This window comes from Thunnus maccoyii, chromosome 9 (genome assembly GCF_910596095.1).
Source record: "Thunnus maccoyii chromosome 9, fThuMac1.1, whole genome shotgun sequence".
Lineage (NCBI taxonomy): Eukaryota > Metazoa > Chordata > Actinopteri > Scombriformes > Scombridae > Thunnus > Thunnus maccoyii.
Window position 1 is genome coordinate 33,520,009 of NC_056541.1, and position 15,307 is coordinate 33,535,315.

Consider the following 15,307-nt stretch of genomic DNA (forward strand, 5'->3'; position numbering starts at 1 on the left):
CTACATTTAATGAGCACAGTGTAAAGCTTCTTATATGCACATATTTATGGCAGGTATTCTTTCATTTTGCGAAATACACCTCTTTTTTGTTTTCTTCCCAGGAGATGGGAAGATTGATAGTACTCTCATGTTTTTGCATTTAGTACAAAGCTGGAGTCAGGAAGCAGTTAACCTAGCTTAGCATTAGCTGGAGTAGCGGTAGGGGGAAACAAAAGCTTCTTGCTTCGTCTTATTTACATGATGTATCTTGTTTGTTTTCCCTTTACATGAAAAAAAAAGTTAAAAGAATATACAGATGGGTGACAAATTTAAGGAAAAACTGGTCCAGGTCTGAATGCTTGACCCCTACAGTGATGGGATCTGGTGGCTCTGTTATGCTGCGGGGGGCATTTTGCTGGCATGGTTTAGGTCCACTTGTCCCCTTAGAGGGAAGGGTCACTGCAAATCTGAGTCATCATCTTTATCCTATGATGAAACATTTCTATCGTGATGAGAGTCTCTTCCAGGATGACAATGCCCCCATTCACAGGTCATGAGGGGTCACTGAATGGTTTGATGAATATGAAAATGATGTGAATCATATGCTGTGGTCTTCACAGTCACCAGATCTCAACCCAATTGAACAATTATGGGAGATTCTGGACTGACGTGTTAGACAGCGTTCTCCACCACCATCATCAAAACACCAGATGAGGGAATATCTTTTTGAAGAACGGTGTTCATCCCTCCAGAAGAGTCCAGAGACTGTAGAATCAATGTCAAGGCTGAGGAACACCCTTCTTCAAAAAGATATTTCCTCATTTGGTGTTTTGATGATGGTGGAGAGCACTGTCTAGTACGTTGATCCAAAATCTTCCATAGGTGTTCAACTGGGTTGAGATCTGGTGGCTGCGAAGGCCATAGCAGTGACAAGTGGACCCAAACCATGCCAGCAAAATGCCCCCCAAAGCATAACAGAACCACCAGATCCCCTCACTGTAGGGGTCAAGCATTAATTTGTCACCCATCTGTATGTTGGAGTTTTTTCTTGATAAACAGTCAGCCATAGGGCTATTTTTGAGATTTCAGGAATCTGCAAACAGATGTGTCTTAACTTCCTTGGATTTTCCTCAAGTGTCACCATGAGGTGAGCCACATTTATGGCTTTGAGTAAAATCTCATGAAATTTGGTGCTCCCATTAACATTTACAAGCAAGGCTGTGCAGGTACTCACATCATTGTAACATGGTTTTGTTCATATCCATAAAATTCACCCACTATCTCCTGATGTCTGTCTTCTGTACAAGCATGACTGAACTAGACTAGACGACCCCACAGACCATAAACCTGTGATGGTCTAGAGCTGATGGAACATGTAACTTGTCAAAAGCCACGAAAAATATATTTTGACATACTGTTGAGTAGGTTCATGTTCCAAGGCTGGATTTTTTATTTATGTTAGTGCAAACGTCAACGGGATTTGAATGAGGTTTTCTTACTTCTAGGACAGAACCCAAAAGTTTTGCTTTCACTTTGCCTCTTTATACTCACAATATTAATGACATTCCCAACATGTTTAGTACTTATTAGCAAATGTTAGCTTGTTAACATGCTGAGATGGTGGCCATAGTCAATAATTTGCTGCTAAACAGCATATAAGCATTGTCATTGTGAGCATGTTAGCATGCCTCAGAGTTGCTAGCTTGGCTGTAGATTCTTAATCTTGTTCCATTACTAATATAAAATCATTTACTTAATGACATGACAGTGATATTTCTCTCTGAAAGATGGCAAATTAGGATATTTTACAAGAAGTTGAAAAATTCCTTGAATTCTTGGTTGCTTGATTTCCACCTCTTTCAGGTTTCTCCAGTCAGAGATCTCAAGCCTGTTTCTCTGACCTCTAAACTACAATCCTTCTTATATTAAGCAATTTCTATTACAAATATCATGCAACCAGCTATACAAACAGCTGCAGAGAAGAAAAACAGAAACACTTGGCTTCTCTGTGCCTCTGTGCCTCATGAAAGCTATCATGAGGCCCCGTGGTATGAATTATGGATCACTGCTAATAGGCTGTTTCTCCCTTGTTTAACTTACTGTGGCCACAGGCTTATGTCTGATGGCTGCCTCCACTTGGACTCCCTACCTCAGTGCTCATCACCAACATTATATCTCCCATCACTGACTTATTGTCTCATTATTGCATTTGAAAGGCAGGAGAATCAGTAGCTCGGGGAGGAAGATACAGACTGGTTCTCTGTCCAAGTGACCCTCCCTGAGGACTTAACCCACACCGTCCCACCTCGCTGCTGCATAATGGATGAAGGACAGACATTGGGAAGGAGGAGGAGGAATGGGAGCGGGGCCCTTATTACCTTGTGATTCATTTTTAATGAGGTAAACAGGTCTTTCCAGGTCACCTGCAAGCTCACACACACCCATGGCAGGTGGCGTGTCTTCCCTATTGGCTGCCTTATTGCTGCCGGCTTTGACATCCTCCATGGCTGCAGGGGCTCCATAGTATAATTAGGTCTCACTGTCATTGACAGAATGTGTCTCACTTCCCACAGAGTCCCTTTCCTTCAAGTTAGATGCCACCAATTATACAGTGTCAAAAAGACCTTATTATAAGTGCTCCAGGCAACCTTTGCCTCAGTTTTCGTCTTGCTGCCGCTAGATTAAGTTTTCTAGCAATGAGTTATACACTGTGAATACTGCCGCCACAATTAAGTTTTTGTATATTCTTTCATAATTGATTTCATTGCACTTTGCAGCTCATAAATTGAATTTTAAATAGGTTATGTATTGGAAACCTGTTTTTGAAAATAGCCTGTCCTTTTGCAGTCCCTGGCGGTATTTCCAACCTTATGCAACATCAACCCTGTAACACTCAGTGCAGGTAGTGTTCTCTCTGTTTGCCTGGCATGCTATTATAGCATTTTTTCCGTCTGTGTATATATTAAATGACAGCCGATAAAACTGAACATTGTTGCGCTCTAATGGAACTAAAATGGGCTCCCACAAGCAGACGTCTGGTTCCGCAGTGGCAGAAATTGGTTGACAGGCGAGGATGCACGAACGGGGGTGTCATCTGGGAAATCAATCCCGCTCAGTTCAGTTGCTCTGAAAGTCGGTGAACAGGTACGCCTTCGCAAACAGGGAGGTGGAGAACTCCCACAGCAATTCCCTGCGAAGCCTGGCGAGGCTGTGAAGGAAGGAGAGAGAAAGAGAGTGCGACAGGAAGGTGAGAACAGGAACAGATGGAGAGATGCAGGGAATCTACATTTACAGTCACAGTCATTCAAAACAGGTGCTATACATAGCCAAGCTTTCAACCCATCATCTCAACTAAATGATATCATTACAGCCAGAAGTCATTAAAAAAAGATCTTTTTCCCCAGACTGTATAGATTTCCTCCCTCTCCCTGGAGAGCGGGGATGAAAATGAATTTAGGGCCCCTCAAGTCATTGAATTTGCTTTTTTATCACCCAATAGCTGTGCTACATATGTGCCATTGTGCTGTATATAGGATTAGAGAGGATCTTTTCTGCCTGACTGGCTACCAGCTCTCAGCAACAAGATGAGGATCATTTCCCCTGCTGAGAAAAGCTCCACTCAGCCTGGACGAAATCCTCAGCACACCACCAATCTTTATCAACAAGTGGGGAATTTGAGATTGGAAGAGTATATTTCCCTGAAGGGTGTTTCAGAAAAGTTAGAAAAAGATATATTTATTTAGCTTCAAAATGACATCCCATGGACTTGCACCATTAGCAGCTTTCAAAGTTTGCTCGAGAAATTCCACTTGTACTGAGCAGCTGTTTTATGACAACAAGCATAAAGGAAACCTATATTTGTGAAGGTCTCATCGCTCCACCGCCATCATCAGCCCTGTATGATCAGATTGAGGGGTCATATTCTGACTTAATGAGTGTCACGCCATCTTCCACACTGCCTCTCATGGAAGATCTTTTGATGCACATTTCATCGGCTTTTGAAGTCTGCAGGGGTTTTTTCCCCCCTCAGAACGAGGAGCTGTGTGGCGCTGGATCCTCCCGAGCTCTTTGTTCCTGTGTTTATTTGAGGCGGTTCTGCCTGTTTACAACAGAACGCAGAACGACTTGGTAATTGCAACCAGCATACGTTTAGTTCCTGGAGCAAAAACTGTGATCAAGAGATGGTTACAGACATGACTGATCCAGCGTGTCGGGTTCCCCCTCAGTGGTCATTGCCTGAGCGTTTGTATGGATGAGTTGGTGGCAAAAAAGCCACCATAGAAGTATTCTATCAACATAATCATCACAATAACATATAAATCTGTTAGACTTTGACATTCAAGAGGTGACTAAGGTTAATGGTGGCCAAACAGGTGTGCAATTTCCAGAATATCACTCAAACTCAAAGAAATTACAGCAATAATCCTTAATATTTTCATTACATCAAACACCATTTTTAACATTATTTATGCATTTGCATTCTCTAACTGCTTCTCTTAAGTCATTTTATCAGCACTGGCAGCCTTTCCCGTGTACACTAGGATTCACTTTGCGTACCCGCACACAAAGGATTTGCAAGAAACGATTTGTGCATGAACTGGAACGTTACGCTGAAGGCCACAGCCGGCGCCGGGCGTTGGGAAAAGGAGGTCACAGTGACTGTCTTCTCTATGCTGGAATTAGAATACTGCCCAATAATGACATGAACACAAGGGAACAACAACTGAGCATCAGAGGCAGTGATTGCTATTATATTTAGCGATCTTATCCCATTTAGCGTGTCATCGGCTCTTCCACTTCTCGCTCATCCTGTTGGCGCGTCAGAACTTCTATTTGTGTGTAAATATTGTGTACGAAACAACCGATGACATTTTCCAACAATTCTTTGTGAGATTGCGCCAAGCAGCACTTTGTTTTTTAGTTGTATTTGTAGTTTTGGATACAAGGGACATACAAAACATGAATCTTAGAAACTATGGCAACGATTTCCAATGACCAGAGACTGGATAAGTAAAGACTAAACTTCTTATCCCACCAGTAAGTCACTTTCTCTTTGTCAGTTACTTGGCAAATCACTGCAGAGTTTCCAGACGCTCTCATTTGCATGAAGTTAAAAAAAAATCAACTTTTTGCAAATTACATATTTTAGTGTGTGGTGGTCAGTCCTGCATAGACTGGAATCCTCCAGTGCCTTGTAAAGCAACTTGCTCACTTACCATAGAAAATTAATAGGGGCAAACTCCATGCGGTGGGTACCGCATTCAATGGGTCTTTACTGTAATGAAACATCTGGGAAGCCTCACACAGTCCAAATGAAAAAGACTAGTGTGTCAGATTTTTTAAGTTTGTCCCAGCAGGTACCATGTCCTGATCACCTCTGTGCAGAATGTTATGCAAGCTCATGAAGGACAGCAAGCTACTGGCCGAAGTCCAATGTGCACTCCTGCATATTCTGTTTTTGAATCTTCCTCTGATGCATTTCTGATAGAGTGGCCTCGAGGTGTTTTTGCTGCCCCCAGTGATCAATACGTGCGCCGTTCCTGACAAAACTCTTGATATCTGTATTATACAGGTCTTCACACGCCCACTCAGTTCCTAGAAACTGAAACCAGTACTTGAGTTAGGGTAAGGTCATCGTAAGATTATAACTTTAAGGTGTTTATTAAGGTCACACCAGTTTTCAAAACAGTAAAAATGTATTTCAATTAAATGGTGCAATCACTGGATTTGCTACATCTGTGTGAATATTTTTGCTGAGTTGAACCTTTGTGAACACTGACATGCAAATTCATGCCATTGACTTATAACAAACCATTTTAATAGTGCTAACCTTTTAGGGAAATGAGAGCCAGAGAGTCCAAAATAGAGGAAGCTGTCATTCTTTTAAACTGTTTTGCACCATATCCTTGTCTGTCAGAGTATAAAGTGTTCTACAAAGAGGAAAGGTTTGCAGACAGTTATGAGATGTGTTGACTATAACTGACTAGTACTAGCATGTTTGCAGCTGGCTCGCATGTTGTTACAGTTGTTCACCGGTGAGTAGTCACTAGGTTGCCAAGCTTCTAGAGCCACATATTCAATGGAGACACATGAATGAATTTTAGTGTGACGCTTTCTGGTTTGACAGGCTTTTATGCAAACAATCAAAAATAGCAGCACAGATAACTCAACAACATGAAAACTTTCAGTTTGGTTCCATGTTTTTAAGGTTGCTCCAGTACATAACTTTAGTATATTTTTAGAGTATGCTGGGATCTGAATTGCTCTCCTCATCAATCTCACAAAATTGAGCCGAGGCAGTCCCATTTCACTCCCTGCTTTCAAGTTCTTAAATGCTATGTTAATGCAGGCCCTGCATTCACTCATACCTCGCTTTCCATTGGCTTGCCTGCTGCAATTTGCAGCTAATGGTCCACCACCCCCCCTTCACCCACCACCCCCCTACCCTTTCCCCCCCATTTTCCTCTCCTATTCTCTTTCTCTCAGTCACTCTCTCTCTCTCTTTCCAGCCTTGAGGCGTCCCGTTTCAGCTCCTTCGCTTTGAGTCACAATGCTGTGGAGAGGGTGAATGGGTGGGGGGCATTTAAGAGAGCAGTAGGTGGGAGTGGAGTCTGACCGCAGAGGGTCTACTGTTTAAGAGAAAGGGAATTCTCTCATTCACTCACTCTCTCCCTCTCTCACTCCGCTGCTCTCTACCTCTCTCACCCTCTCTCTCTCGCTCTCTTCTCACTGGCTGCACAACATCAGCCGGCTCTCTAGGTAGGCTGGAGTAAACACTCTAAGAGAACAGAGAGGAGAGGGAAGATGACAGAGCTGTCAGCGCTCTGAGAGATACAGACTGGTGAGAACATTTGTCAGGGCTGGCTGATAAGACTCTCTTCAACACTGCTTCTGCTTAGATTTTCTAATCAGTGGAGAGGCTGCTGGCATTGTGTGTGAGGTAAGTCACCTTCTTTACCTGCATGGAGCTAGTGTATTTGAATAGGAGCAGAATGAATGGGCTGACTGCTTTGTCTAATTAAGATACTTGAGAAAATTGAAGCTGGACAACTTTACAGCTTCGACCACATTCTCTCAGCTTTATTCCACTTTTATATAAGTTAATATTAAAACTTTCTAGAGGAATTATTTCCTGTTTTAGTCTCTTTTTGTGGTGATTTGTACTGCATAATTATTCTTATTATCAAGTAATTATCTTTTTTACTTATTTTTTAGTCAGTAAAAAGAGTATCAAAATGCTAATTACAAGTTATGAGAGCCTGAAGTGACATCTTCAGATGACTCTTTTTATCCGACCAACAGTCCAAAACCCCAAATCATGCAGGTTATAATTATATAAACCTGAAGAAAGCTGCAAATCGTCAAAATTTGAGAAGCTGAAACCGACAAATGTTTGACATTTCTGCTTGATAAATGGCTTGAATGATAATCAATTATCAAAATTGCTGTAGTTTAATTGTCTGTCAATGGAGTACTGTAAATCAATTAATCGACCAATTGCTTCAGCACTGAATGCTATATTCTCACCTCCAATGAAGAGTGCGGCCAACGTTTGTAATAAAAAGCTTATTTCCATTCATCAAAGCAGCGTCTGTAATTCATCCTCATGTTTTAGTAGCGAGGACTTCAGAGACAGGCTTAATTTTGCTCTTTACTGCATACACCTGGGTGCCAATTATGTTTTACTCCCAAAGTTTTTCCTCTTGCTGGCTATTTTCAATTTATTACCACAGCAGGTAAAAAAAAGAGTAACGTCTTCAAAGATGTAAGTCTGTAATGATCTACTGAATGATTCTGCTTGCATTAAGGCTGGTGGAGCAGCAGAGGAGAGATGGGTAGGGTTAGTGTGTATGTGTGTGTCCGAATGCATGTATATGTGTGTGTGTACGCTGCTAGCCAGAGTAGGTCCAGCTGTACACTTTATGGTTGCCAGCAGACAGTAGGCTTGTGTAACCCAGGAGACAGACAGCTGCTCTGTATTAGATGCTGCTGGTTGGTTCCTCTCCCAGATCTCCAGCATAGACACTGCCAGCTGTAAACTGGCAGCCTCACTGACACACACACACACACACACACACACTAGCTGTTCATCTCCATGTGCTTCCCAGTCTCCCATCTCCAGGTCAACTTCATTTCTTTGTCAGTTGAGTCCCACGGGGAGATAATATGAAGGAGAGGATGTTTGATGGATTAGTAAATAAGCTGGTATTCATTGACATGGATGTTTGACAGCAGATATTTCTGGATTGAAATGCAATTACTCACATTTTTTTTCTGTCCATCAGTGTTCTTGATTTTACTTGGAAAAATTTAAAAATGAAATCGAGCCTATGTAATCTTTGCTGAACAGCGGCCACTGTGGCCACAAGTAGCAATTATGGGATAAAACATTAAATATAGTGTAACAGTAGCACAAGTAGAGAAGAGTCATGACTAACATCAGTGAGTTAGCAAACTGACTCAGCGCTATCAGATTGACAGCAATATCTATATGTTTGCTAACTCACTTTAAACTACTGGTCATAACAGGCCAAGTTGTAACAGCAAATTGAGAAAAGGTGCGTTTTACTGTTTATGGTTTCAACTTTCAAATTGTAAGAAAATGAATGTGCTATTTCTGCTTTCAAAATTTACAGTCTCACTTTAAAGTTTTTAGCCTCAAACATATTTAACAAGCCTCGGAAACTGTATTTAGACCACAGTGGGACTCCAAAAGTCTTCCCTTGAAGCTAATAAAATTCTTTAAGGTGCATTAGTAGTTCTTTGCGGCAGGATCAATTGCAGGTTTCACAGATTTACACTGCAAAACCCTGAGGCTGTTTGAAGAAAATCGCATCTGCATGGTACTTGATATTGGAAAACCCCTAGGTACGTCTCAGAGAGAGGGGGAGAGTGGTAAACGGGTGAGTCAGTGAGAAGAGAGAGAAGTGGGTGTGTATGGAGATATGAGGTGGGCTGCGATGGAGGAGACCCACAGGATACCAGGGCAGCGTCTGCTGGATGGTAATTGTGTATGATGAGGAGATGCAAACACAATGAAAGAGCATGGCTGCAACTTCAGGTTCACTGTGGGCTTGTCAAGTTGAATTCATCCATCTGAAAAACCTCTTGTAAGCATTTTGTGTAATTGTAGTTTAATTTTACAACTTTCTGATTAACAAACTTGTCTTTTACAAAACATGACACCATGTTGGGATTCTGCTCACATACTGCCTACCTCTGCATAATAGGCGTGCTATCTGCTCATAGTTGGCCGCGCAGGCTTGGTGCATTAATGTTTTATGATGCTTTGGCTACGCATATGAGTAGCCACTGACAGTGACACTCGGCATAACGATGAGTGGGAAACAGGCCTTTGTTTGGACAGCTGTTAGCTCCCAACGCTCCGTGCCCTACAAAGCTCTATGAGAGGGTGACTGTCTTTAACCCCACTTAGCTCCTCCACTGGTGATTGAGAGCAAACAATAATTGTGTGTATTCATGATGACCCACGCTGGGCAAGACTCAGGAGAGATGTTTTGGTTGGTCTAAACGAACGTCATCTTTAATTCAGGCTGATGCAGACTCCCTTTGCTGCCTCCTCTCTTACCCTTCCCATTGTCCCTCTTCTTCACCGTCATTGTTGGTTTCTGGTAAAAATGTCTTGCTGTCTCTAAATGTTGTGGTGTTCCTTGAAATTTTAGCCAGAGTCGACATAATTTATGGGTACATGTTTGGATAATTTCACCTGGACTAAGCTGCCCTGTGGATATGACCACCTGTGCTCCAGATGGTTCTCAATACCTGAATCTAGTAAACTCCAAGACACATACAGCTCCGTAAAACTGAAGATATAATGTTCAGAGAGGAGAGGTTGGCATTTGTAATTTTGGTCAAATGGTAAAAGGAAATCATTGCATCATAAACTCAATTTTAGTATATTGTGGATCCAAAGTATCATTATTATCATTTCAACCAATTACTTGGGGTATCTTCTGTCTTTTACAAAAGAGTGTAAATCATATTTGAAATATTACTCATTTTATGAAAGAAGATGTCACTTTATTGACTTAGTTTCTGATTTAAGCTCATTTGAGTAAAATCCGATTTTAGAAGAGGAATCCTATTTTCTCAGATCCAAGATTCTGGGCTGGACTTGAGAGGTTGAGAGGCTGCATTAAAGAGTACTCTGCCTTCTTTTCTCCATTGGTTTTGTGTTTAAATAAATATATGTAAGGCTTTGGGATTTACACCAATGAGTGTATTATCCTCACAGAAGTCACTGCAGTCTTTTCCTCTGCCTGGCCCTGTCAGATTAGTCATCAACACAGAACAAAAACCCCCCTCAAAGAAATCCAGTGTTTTAAGCATCCCAGATGGTTTTTAATGTTCCTCTAATGCTAATGTGCAACGGGAAAAGAAGTGGAAGTCTTGGGGTTGTGGGATCCAGGATGCCTTTGAATCGCACAGCCCTCCATTGGAGGCAGCCAATAGACAAATACATGTGGTAGACACTTCGCTCTGACACTTTGCCTCTACCAGTGACCTCGCACATTGGAATGCATGAGCCATAATGTTCTTGGAACAAGATGGGGGCCCTTTTCGAGAGGGGCAGACAATTTAAATTGGGGAAAATGGCAAAAAACGGAGAAGCCAATGAAGAGCCGACCCCGGGGACCGGGGTCATTAGGCTCATACAAGTGTCTGAATGGAAGGCACTCCCAATTTGGACATGCAACACGCTTCAGGCTTTCATCACAGACAAGGACAAACAGATGTCTGGGTATCACAGCCAACACGCTTGCTTCCATTTCTAGTGGAGAGAAAAAAATCCCCTCTATCCTGTTTGAATGGAAGTAACCAATAAACCTCCAGTGTAAAGTGCTGAAATATGCAGTCTTTGAAAGGCCTTGAAAACTCCTCTAGCATGTTTACTCAGCATTCTTTGGACTTTGTTGAAAAAAAATCTCTCCCTCCAATGTCTGACTTTACCATTCTAGCCACTCTACAATTTGAACGTCTGAGATAAATTCCACATAGAAGGGGGATTTTCTATCGTCATCTTGATTAAAATAGTTTCCTTTGGTAAATAAGAGATGAAATAAGAAACCAGATGGTTCTGGGTCACTAAGTTGATGGTATCTCTCAGCCTGTAGGTCAGCTGAGTAATGCTGTCTGAGAGCTCCACACTCACTGTGTTGCGTCTGGTGTTGATGCCATTTATACCACAAATACACTGGTAACGATTACATGTTCAAAAGCTCACAAGAGGGGACGATCATGCAAAATAAGCCAGTCAAAAGCTCTTTTGAGATTGCAAGGAGATTGCACTCTCACCTTGCAGCTGATTACCTGAGAGGGAAGGTGTTAGTTACATGGTAAGTTTAGATGAGCCCCAGAAGCCGACATCAATACCTCCGTGTAACATTACGACACAGACAGCCAGGTACAAGCCAGATTTTTATAGTAATTGCAGTTCAGTGTGAAAGCTGAGGAGAGGAAGTAGGTAGAACGGACTGCTACGCAATTACAAGTGTCTGGAGAAAACAGCAGGTGGATGTGCTGTAAAGGCTGCACACGAGGCTGCCAAGCCTCCGCACCACACAGGGGTTAGGCTAATAAACAGTAGGTCACCAGCACCCTGCATGTTAAAAAGCTCATGAACAATGACTACCATCCAACCTCTCCATCTGGACCCAGCGCGAACAGCAGCGCAAGACGGAGGCACCGCAGGGGAAGAGCCATAAAGAATATTGATGGGCCTCATGGCGAGCCACGAGTCAAATCACAATGCAGTAAAAACTAAAATTGAGATCTGACTGTCTGCTGCACGATTGACCCAATGAGCACCCTTGTTCGCTTAACATCCGTTTCTCCGTATCTTAGTGTCAAGGTCGGAAATTGGTTTCGGTTGAAGAAATAGACTTTTTTGGGGCGGTATCAGTCAGACATGTCAACTCTGGCTCCAAATCACTCTGTCGGTTCTGTGAGCATGATAGGGCTCAGCCATGGCAGTGCGCTCTCTCTGAGTATCCAGATAAGTGTTTCCGCTGGTATCTTAGATCCAGCCTCCCCGCGTCCGCCTTATCAGCCACAAACACACTAACCTCCACCACTCCCCCGCTATCTGTGTCATCAGATCCAATGGGGTCACAGCGGAGAGCCAATGAGCGCAGCCTCGGTTTGATGAAACCAGTCTTCTTTTCATCCATCAAAAACACTGTATTCCCCATTTTATTTCTCTTTAGCAAGTCAAATCATTATTATTTTATTTCTACCATAAGGGAAATAATGATAGCAGCGAGTGTTGGAGTGAAAATATTGATATGCTTTATTGATTTCATGTCAGTGCCTTCAGTCAGATTTGTCGGGTATGGGGTAGGGGATAGGAAGATTTTATTCTTCAAAGAGAAAGAACTGAGCAAAACCTCTGTCGGTGGTTGAATGTAACTGTTACATATATTAAATTATAGTTATTACACAGTTTCACATCTAAAACAAACACATTTGCCTGGTTATCTTAAGTGCCATCAGGACCACAGTGAAAACAGTCTATGTGGGTACGACTAGTCATTACAAGTTGTGATTGTACAGCACTCGACATCTTAAAGTCATTTCTATCTATAATTAAGTTATAAAACCCTTTTCTTTGAACAAAAATCTGACAGTACAATGAGAATATGTTGCTTGTTTTAAGAAAATTACACATTAAAACTACAATAATTGATTCTTTTTTTGGCAACTTGGTGGCAGCAGAACAAGCTGCAGACACACAGTTTAGCAAACAATTTGCCTATTTACACATCCAGCAGACACACACCAACATAAGCATCCAGTTAGAGTTGTGTTTCTGGCCACCTGATGAACAAAAGTCCCATATTCATTCTCCTTTTTTTTCTTGAAACCCAAAACGGATGAATTTAATGTGCAGAACTGCAGAGTTGCTCAATAATTCTCTACAGGCTAGTCACTAACTTAACACTTAATGATTTGATTCATTGTTAATATAAAATATTGATTAGTGCAGCTTTAAAGACAAAAAGGTGTGGTGATGAAGATCGCACATCAGCTATACTTCTATATTTAAAGCATATCAATTCATCTATGAAGCTGGCTCCGTTCCCATAGACATTAAAGAATAGAGCTCAGATCATTTTTGTTCGTGTTGCTCTGTGAAACGTGTGCTAACCTGCTCACGTCAGACAAGATGACAGATGCTGGAGGACTCTCCGGTGGAGCAAACTGAGAGGAGGCTCGTCTTTAGCCAATTAGCTGCGTCCTAATGTCATGGCCTGACCATTTCACAGCCACATTTGAATCAAATCCTGAATTCAGCCAATAGCCTCACATGAAACCGATTACTTCATAGTCTTGTTTTCTAACACTGCACCTCTTCGGCTGTTAACCGAGCAGTTTGCTCTTTATTCTGGGGCCTGTTTTTTTTTTATGGAGTTCAGCACAACAGCGTTGGCCGTATCAGTCATAAAAGGCGGGAAGAGAAAGATGGTGCGTGTCTCGCAGAGCGTGAGGTGATAAAATTTGAAAAACCTTTTCTGAGAAGCAGCAACAATTGTACCATTGATCGCGCATCGAGCAGTCAACTCAAGCCACGCTTCTTTCTGGAAATTCATTTCTGTGTTTGATGATTATAACTCACAGCCGTAGTGCTGTCCTCAGCAACTTGCTATCTCTCTAGCTATGACCTTGGTGGAGATACAGGACCCAAATCAATATTCACCTGCTCTGGCTGAGCTTTCTTTCTTTCACCTTGCAGGCAGGTTGATTGTGATAAATGTTTATCAGCAGATTTCAATATTGGTGGATCTGTGGCTCTTTGGGATATGAGATTGCGTTTTAAAGTGAGATTAGAGGAAGAAGTTTATTTGATTATTCTTGGCACGGCAGTGAGTGTCCGTGACTGCGGCCCATTCCCCGGTCACTTCCCTGTTGCACTGTGACAGTATCTTAAGGTGAAAAGAGCCCCAGACAATAACCCTTCATTCAGTCCATATACCAGCGACCCACATTTGGATTCTGTACCAAAGAAGGCAAGCTGAGTTTTTGTCATGGGTGACCTACAAAACTATGCAAGCTTGATAAATTCTTAAGAAATGAAAAGAAAGCATGTGCATCCTATCAGACCTGTTTAATATACAGTCCTGGGACTTGAGTTGTAGTTATAGTCATTGAATATTTACAGCTTTTACACACCAAGTGGGGCACGCTACTTCATTATTCAGTTTGTTTGTTGTCAAGTTATCAGACGGATGCCGTGTCGTCTTTTCACACTGCTTCCATTAACCGCTGATAGTTAGCAAATCTCTCTTTTCTATTTCTCTTTTCATACAAAAAGCGCAGACAGCACTTCCATGTTGGTCTGCTTTTAGATAACCTAACACACATTGCAGTTGCACAAACTGATAATATTTTGCCTTTCTATTGTGCCAAAACAAATTGCATTTTCTCTTCAGAGTGACTACACAGATAACTACCGCTTAACGCTTGCAGAGAAATAGTTTTTCTGTTCTGATTTATCTTGGAGCTGCCATATGGTAGAGTCTCAGCAAAGGTGAACTACAGTGACATTTAAGTTTGTGAGCACGGGGCCCTGGCTGAGTTTGAAATAAATCCTGAGTTTTGCATATGATGTCTGCAATCCTCCCCCGACAGAAAGTCTACTCATCTTTAAACCAAGTGAAAGTACAACTTTAAAAGATGGGAGACAGTAGGAGGAAATGATAACACTGGTAAAGTAATCATCCACCGGGGATTTGTCCGTTTCCATTGAAACAGCACTGTCCAAATGGAAACAAGATCAATGCTCATATTGATAGACCACTATAATAAGACAGATCTTTGCATGCCACGTTGGGCTCTGGGTATCCAGTAGCTTTTGGGGATTTGTGCTGACTGGACCATGCTGGTTTTACTCTTATCTTTATCCTCTTTTTCCTCCTTTGTGTGAAATAAATGCATTCCCTTGATTTACTGAAGGATTAAGGTTCTAGACTTACACAACATGGCTGCGAAAAAAGAAGAAACATCTAGGGACATGCTGGAAAACGCTGTTTCCTGTAAGGACAGATGGAGTTATTGCAGCTTGAACTTGATGGAGGTGCAGTGTTTTTTACATTACACTAATGGCAAAGTCAGGGATGTATGAGAGGCAGACTTATGTAACGAGACACTTCTGTGGATTGTAAATTCTAGACTCTTTGAATGTCACTGTTTCATCTTGACTACACACATGTCAAGAGTATTAACTCTTGCTGAGACAGGGGTGTGCACACCTTTGAAATGCATTTGTAGTAATGTACATAGATATGTTGATATGATATACATGTTTTGA

The 15,307-nt window shown here is 41.8% G+C and overlaps 1 protein-coding gene across 1 annotated transcript in view; it reads left to right on the forward strand.

Moving 5' to 3' along the window:
* Positions 1 to 6,832: 6,832 nt before the first annotated feature.
* The window catches only part of tncb (tenascin Cb), a 46,447-nt gene continuing 37,972 nt past the window's right edge, over positions 6,833 to 15,307 (forward strand). The window contains exon 1 of the mRNA XM_042420169.1: positions 6,833 to 6,919. The gene's annotated coding sequence lies outside the window, so the exon portion shown is untranslated. The remainder of the gene's footprint in view (positions 6,920 to 15,307) is intronic.